Source organism: Perognathus longimembris, chromosome 16 (genome assembly GCF_023159225.1).
Source record: "Perognathus longimembris pacificus isolate PPM17 chromosome 16, ASM2315922v1, whole genome shotgun sequence".
Taxonomy (NCBI): Eukaryota; Metazoa; Chordata; class Mammalia; order Rodentia; family Heteromyidae; genus Perognathus; species Perognathus longimembris.
This window is the reverse complement of record NC_063176.1, coordinates 10,091,365-10,098,943: the sequence shown is the minus strand read 5'-3', so window position 1 is coordinate 10,098,943 and position 7,579 is coordinate 10,091,365. Positions and strand designations below refer to the sequence as shown.

The window sequence follows — 7,579 nt, the reverse complement described above, 5'->3', positions numbered from 1 at the left end:
GATGTTTGTACACACAGATTGCAAGCTTGACATTTGGAAGCTTGGAATTGTTGAGTCAAAAAGCCCTCCAGCAGTGTTACTGGGAAAATTACACTTGCTGAATAGATCCCACTAGTAGAGAAAATTAAGCCCTGCAGGTTCTTATAGGGGTGACAGACAAGAGGAAGGAGAGGGAGAACAACTCATACTGGTATGACATTCTTTTTACTTTAACATTAGCTTGGGTGTTGTATGAAAGGAGTGAAGGTTAGCACTCCCCTTGATAGGGATGCAAGAGGCCCTTGGGTCTGACAACACACATGTGGTTAAGGAATTGCCACCTACTTTATGGCATCTAACCATCATTTTTAAACATAAACCCTATGGTGTCCCTCATAGGGAATGCTAGTACAGGAATAGGCTAGTCATGGTAGAAGACCAAAACACCCACATGACCACATTAGAAGATGCCAAGTGAAATGAATTCTCCGTTAAGGAAACAAGAGTTATACCACTGTTGTAATTATTCTCAACATGCCATGAGAACTCGTACTACTTTTTTTTTCTTTTTTTCCTTGTCTGTTTGTTTGACTGAGTGGTTTGTCTAGTTTTGTTTCTCTTGTACTCCCTTCCTGTGGCTGTACCCTCGCTACCACTGTATTACATCCAAGTACTCTGGATACTGTTTATATGGATAATAGAACTGGGGAAGGAAGAAAAAATACCAAAATCAAGAGACAAAGAACAAAAAGACAAACCATTCAAAAAGCAACATCTGGTGTAAACCAGCTGCACAACTCTTGGAGAGAGGGGAAGGGGGAGCGGGAGACAGGAAAATGAGGGAGGAGGTAACAAGTGGAACAAGAAATGTACTCACTGCCTTTCATATGAATCTGTAACCCCTCTGTATCACACTTAGACATTAAAAAAATAATGAATTATCTTCTGCATGGAGATAGGGAAGGCACACTGGAAGGCAATGGACCTATTGTGCTAAATACTGTTAAAATGAATTAAATATCTTAAAATATTTAATGATAGAAAAATCCCAACATCCTTTAGATATGCATTTCCAGGTAAATGAAATAAATATTTTCTTGCCTATTCTTTCATATGACACATTTAATCTGGTAATTATTTTATGGAGCTTAAAGTGATGATACTTATTTTTATTTTACATGACATTTAAAATTATGAAAGCGTAGACCTACTTTTTCATCTTACCCTGATGAAATCACCAAAATTGAGTAATTGAAAAGATTGTAACACAATTGCAGTGTGGAAAAGACAATGAGGCATTGAGCATATTTGAAAAAAAAAAGCACTAAGCTACTTACAAATAAAAAATAAAACAAAAAAAAAGATTAGCTTGGTGTTATTTTCAAAGTACCATGTAAAATTGTGTCTTTTTCTTTTTTCTTTCCCATGTTTTTACCCCTGATGTTACTGTAACTGACTATGATACCCTGGATATGTGTGTGTGTGTGTGTGTGTGTGTGTGTGTGTGTGTGTGTGTATTGGAACTAGGGAAGGGAAGGGGAATGTCAAAATCGAGAGACAAAAGATAAAAGACAAACAAATGTGATAGCAATATTTACAAAATTATATGTTGTAAACCAACTGTACAACTCATGGGGGAGGGAAAGTGGGAGGGTGGAAGGTGGGGAAAATGAGGGAGGAGGTAACAAGTTAGATAAAAAATGTACTGACTGCCTTACGTATGAAACTGTAACCCCTCTGTACATCACTTTGACAATAAAGAAATAAATAGTTTTTAAAAATGATTAGCTTCGTAGAAAGGAGAGTATAGTCACTCACAATAGTAATCGCAGAAACTCAGGAAAGATAGGTAGACATATGGTAAATTTAAGCCCCTCCTGATCAAAGAGAGAAACTATCTCAAAAACAAAATTAAACTAAAGAGGCTGTAGTTCAAGTAATAAAGTAAAGTAGTAAAATGCTTGGCTATCAAGCACAAGGCTCTGAGTTCAATGCCTGGAAAAGAATGGCTAGGTAGAACAACTTACATGTTGTTTCTAACTGCTTCCTTTGTTGACAAGAGTAAATACTTTTTCATTTCTCTGGGTTTGCTATTGATTTTAATGTAAAACTCAAATGAACAAATTGGAAGAGTTTTATCTCAGAGGCTAAGATTTTCTCTGTAGTAAGATATTGTCTAAACGATGTTTATATTGTTTGTTATCAGTTTGAATTCAGAGGGTAAGAGTGGACAGAAACATTAAAGATTTTAAGGAGGGAAAATTTAAATCTGTTATTCTGTACTTTGTTTTTTTCTTCTTTATTGTCAAAGTGAAGTACAGAGAGGTTACAGTTTCATATGTAAGGCAGTCAGTACATTTGTTATTCAACCTGTTACCTCCTCCCTTATTTTCCCCTGCCTCCCCACCCCGGAACTTTGTAATTCATCTTATTCTCAGTCATTCTGACATGTGTTTAATGCATCCATAGTTGTATTATTTTCATTTTCAAATTTTCACTTTATATTGATTACTTATGATAAGATAATAATCTTCCCTTTCTTGACATGTAATGCTGGTGTGTTTAATTTATATATAATTTAAGGATACTGGTATTTAACATTGTCTGGGTAGTTACTGAATTTTGAACAAGGGTTAAAAATAAGGAAAATCTTCTCCAAGAAAAGACCGATTATCTTCAGTTCTTACAGTTCTTTCTTGAAAGTGCATGACCTAAACTGACTGGAATACAGAAGCTCAAGGATCATTCTGCAATTTAAATGGATATACTCTGTAACATAAAATCAACTAAGCAGCTTAGTTTATCTTGTAACATGTAAATAAATCTAAATAACAGCCAATATGAAAAATTTCTCCAGTGATTACAAAACAGAAATTTAAATAACGACAACAGTACATGTTAGTATTCCTTGCCATGAAATTATTTTAGAATTCCCCCTCCCCCCCACACACAATTTTTGTGATGAGACTACAAAGAAAATTATTTCTACTATAACTTCATGTAAATTGATCTTGAGTTTGATTCATCTTTTTTTTTAATTCCCACAATTGGGTGGAATAATGTGGTTTTAATTCAAGGAACAATGAGATTTTTAAAATGGTAAATAATGATATATTTTGAAATGAAACAGAATTTTAGAGACACTGTATTCTAAAAGTAACCTTCAAATGCAACTAAACTTCATCATAAAACACCAATTCAGTTTGTATGTCATGTTTTTATCCCATCTAAAATTAGATTCTTTAAGCCAATACTATTTTCTTTCAAAATGAATATCTAAGCTCAATCCACGCTAGAATTCAGGAAATGACAGCTGCTACCTTGCTGTCAGGTTTGATTAGCTAAGAATGCATATAAAGAGCTAAAGAATATCCCAGAATAAGCCAACGAGTGTCAGGATGCCAACATGATCCTGTTACTGCATCTAGAATATCGTTGAGGGGAAAGATTTTAGAAGACAGCAGTGTTTGTGGTTTATATGGCTTTAGACAGTTCCTTAAAGGTAGAAAATATCTCATAAATGGAATCTAAATATTTTTTTAGATTATACAAGGTTTCTATTTCTGCACAAGTTAACACAGTATTTCTACCTTTACAACATTTTCCCTTCCATTGTTTCATTTACCAATGATCAAGCATGGTGCAAAATTGTTAAGTGAAATATTCTAGACATGAATTTGTACTTTTTAACTTGCAACTGTATCCCATTCAAAAAGGCATATAGACCACACTGTACTGACATATTTTTATAATGGTGCTGCTTAACTTTAGTTATTATTTGTAGTCTCTGTCCCTCATTTATAAGTTCAAATTTATCATTTACCAATTTTATGTGGTTGTGTATATATGTATAGATATAAGCATGTATATGTGTGCACGTACATGTATGTGTTGGGGGGTTAGTGCCATTTGTGCTTTTACCATGCTTTGTTACTAAGGAGGGAACTGTACAGAGCTAATATCTTACAGCAGCACAGAATTTTTTTTTTTTTTTTGGCCAGTCCTGGAGCTTGGACTCAGGGCCTGAGCACTGACCCTGGCTTCTTTTTGCTCAAGGCTAGCACTCTGCCACTTGAGCCACAGCGCCACCTCTGGCCATTTTCTATATATGTGGTGCTGGGGAATTGAACCCAGGGCTTCATGTATATGAGGCAAGCACTCTTGCCACTAGGCCATATTCCCAGCCAGCACAGAATTTTTGCCTTAGAATACATATGGCTTCAGAATCCGGGCATACTTTTCCTAGATGCTGTACAGTGAGTGTCTTCCATAACCTCAGTCAATTCATTTGTGCTCCTATATAGTTCCTTGCATCTATTTCATGGAAGGTCCCTGCTTTTCTCAGGCTCTTGGTTGGAGGCAAGCCTCAGTCCCAGAGGCTGCACGCAGTCTCCGCCACAAGGAGCCTTTTGCTTCAGGAAGATTCCATCTCTACTGGAAGGGCTTTTGTCATGATGTTAGGTCTACTACCTATTCTGTCATTAACTCAGAATTGGAAGATTTGAACCTAAATTACATCTGAGAATATTCTTGACTATTTCCTATGTTACTGTCTGAAATCAAAGTTTATGCCTGTGCTCACAAGGGAAGCTCAGGGAAGGGGTAGGCTCAAGGGCCAATACTACATCAGTCTTCTATAAAGATGATCAAATCAGGAGCTTAGGCAAGTACATCAATCTGTCACTATGTCATTTCAAATAACTTATTTAACATCTTTAACTTCAATTTTCTTATCTATAGAAATAAGAGATAACTTGTTTAGTTGTCAACCACATGAATCAAATATTATGGACATAGGAATTTATAGTTTGTTGATAAACATTTTATAGTCCAGTATTATGTACAGAATCAGAAAGTAAAACATTGGACTTGGCTTTGAGTCAATTCATTATATTTTTCAGAGTTAACGAATGGATCAGGAAAATGTAGTACATATACATAATGGAATTCTATGCCTCTATCAGAAAGAATGACATTGCCCCACTCGTAAGGAAACAGAAAGACTTGGAAAACATTATACTAAATGAAGTGAGCCAGACCCAAAGAAACATGGACTCTGTGGTCTCCCTTATTGGGAATAATTAGTATAGGTTTAGGCTAGTCACAGCAGAGGATCACAAGAGCCTAATAGCTATGCCCCTATGAATACATAAGATGATGCTAAGTGAAATGAACTCCATGTTACGGAAACGACTGTTATATCCCTGTTGTAATTACTTTCAACGTGCTATGTGAAACCGTAGTTTTTTTTTGTTGATGATCCTCTTGTATCCCCTTCCTGTGGTTGTTCCCGCACTATCACTGTATCTCATCTGAGTACCCTGAATACTGTATATACTGGTATTAGAACTAGGATAGGGAAAGGGAATGTCAAAATCAAGAGACAACGAATAAAACGACAAACGACTCCAAAAGCAATACTTATAAAACCATTTGTTGTAAACCAACTGAACAAGACATGAAGGGAGATGGAAAGTGGGAGGGGGGAATGAGAGAGCAGGTAACAAATAGTACAAGAAATGTACTCACTGCCTTATGTATGAAACTGCAACCCCTCTGGATATCATTTTGGCAATAAATAAGTAATTACTTTAAAAAAAGAAATATATGCCAGTAAGATTTTTGACACCTTGCATACTGGTTTGAATTGAAAAAGTTAAGCAGACCAGTTGCAAAAATAACGAATAGATAAGTTAGGAACTCATCATTGTTTAAATTGATAAATGACTACATAGAATGATAAAGCTGTCCTCAGAGTTTGTGCTGGTCAGCTCTCTGCCACCAGAACAAAAATATTCAAGATAATCAATTTCTAAGGAGAAAAGTTTGTAGGGCGTGGTAGTTCATGTCTGTAATCCCTGATACCTGGGAAGCGGATTTGGGAAAGAATGCAAGTTAGAGTCCACTTAATCACTAAGTTATTGATACCCACATCCAAACAATAAACATGGTGAGGTGGCATGTGCTTACATATCCCAGCTATTTGGGAGGCAAAGGAAGGAGGATTAAGTCTGACATCAATGCATGACAAAAATATAAGGGAATATATGATCAAATACTATAGGCAAAAAAGAGGCTGCGAGTATGGTTCAAGTGTTAGTAAACCTTCAGAGCAAGTACAAACCCTTAGATCAAACCATACAACACACATACACACACACAAACAGAGGGAGGGGAGAGGGAAGGAAGGAAGGAAGGAAGGAAGGAAGGAAGGAAGGAAGGAAGGAAGGAAGGAAGGAAGGAAGGAAGGAAGGACTTACTTTGATTTGTTTCAACATATTAGTTCTTGTTCACTTGACCCGATTTTCCTTTGGATCTGTGGTAAGACAGAGAACTGTGACGGGAACATGTAGCAGAATCAGCTTCTCACCTCAGGCATTCTGGCAAGCAAAGAAAGAAAGGGAGAGAGGTAATCACTAGGTTGCCAGACCCCCTTCACGTGTACACCTTCAATAACCTAAACTCCTTCCACGAGGCCCCACCCCTAAAAGGTTCTACAGCACTACCAATAGCACTATGGGAAGGGAAGCAATTATCATGTGGGTCTTTGGATGACACCTCTGATCCAAACTGTACAGATGATGATGGAGATAACAATGTCTGCACAAATCTACAGTGTTCATGGATAAAGGGAGGGAAATCATTTCTATTCCTAAATGGAAGAGCCAATGTCCCACACAAGAAGTAGAGAATTAAAGATTTTTTTAAAAGAAAAGAAAAGGAAAAACCTACTTCTAAATTAAAAAAAATAAAGTTCAACTAATTATTCAATCTCTCTTGAAAATAATAATACCTCCACAGGATTTTACAATTATTAATTGAAATAACACTTGTAAAGCATTCTGCATTTGCCTCAGTCATGATTAATAAGAACCAACTCTGTTGTAATTGTAATTTTTAGATGCAAGAGTATCATAGCTATTTGGAATTAGGATTCCATTCAAGTTCATACTACTGATAATTACCTTCCCACTATGTAATTATAGAAGCTGCTAATTCTTTTTGAAACCTAAGGTATAACTTCTGAGTGTTTATGCCAGAATTGCACCTGCTTAGTCAAGGTATCTCTCTAAAGTAATTTGAAAATGTTAAACCCACAATTTTCCAAGACCAGCTAGAAATTTTGGAGTGAAACCCAACAGGTAGAGCTCAGTAATGACCTAGAAAATGTGTGGAAAAGCTCCTTCCTGTTCATGACATTCCTGACATGGGGAATTGCTTAACAGGGTGCAATTTCTTTCAGCAATTGCTCCAGTTTCTTTTAAGGGACTACATACAGCCTAGCACTTACCTAGTATTTCTCTGTCTCTATGCAAGTGTATTTTGTTATATTTCAGTAATTATCACTGGTTTTCAGGCAATTCAAACCTCTCTTCTCCTCTCTCTCTCTCTCTCTCTCTCTCTGTCATACACACACACACATCTCAAAAATGCAGATATTTAGGGGAAGAAAGGAAAGAATGTAACTTACTATTAATCACCTCTTTTACAATATGTCACTATATCCTCATAGGTGGTCAATTTTCTCATGATAAAGTTTAAGTATGAGTAAAAAACAATACAGAGCAGAAACAAATGATACAGAGGTCATATTTATTGG

General features: G+C 36.2%; 1 non-coding gene across 1 annotated transcript; it reads left to right on the top strand.

Moving 5' to 3' along the window:
• The first annotated feature begins 224 nt into the window (after positions 1–224).
• LOC125365095 lies at positions 225–350 on the top strand. The gene has a single exon (XR_007213645.1). It is a non-coding gene; the product is annotated as a U6atac minor spliceosomal RNA (small nuclear RNA).
• Positions 351–7,579: the final 7,229 nt, after the last annotated feature.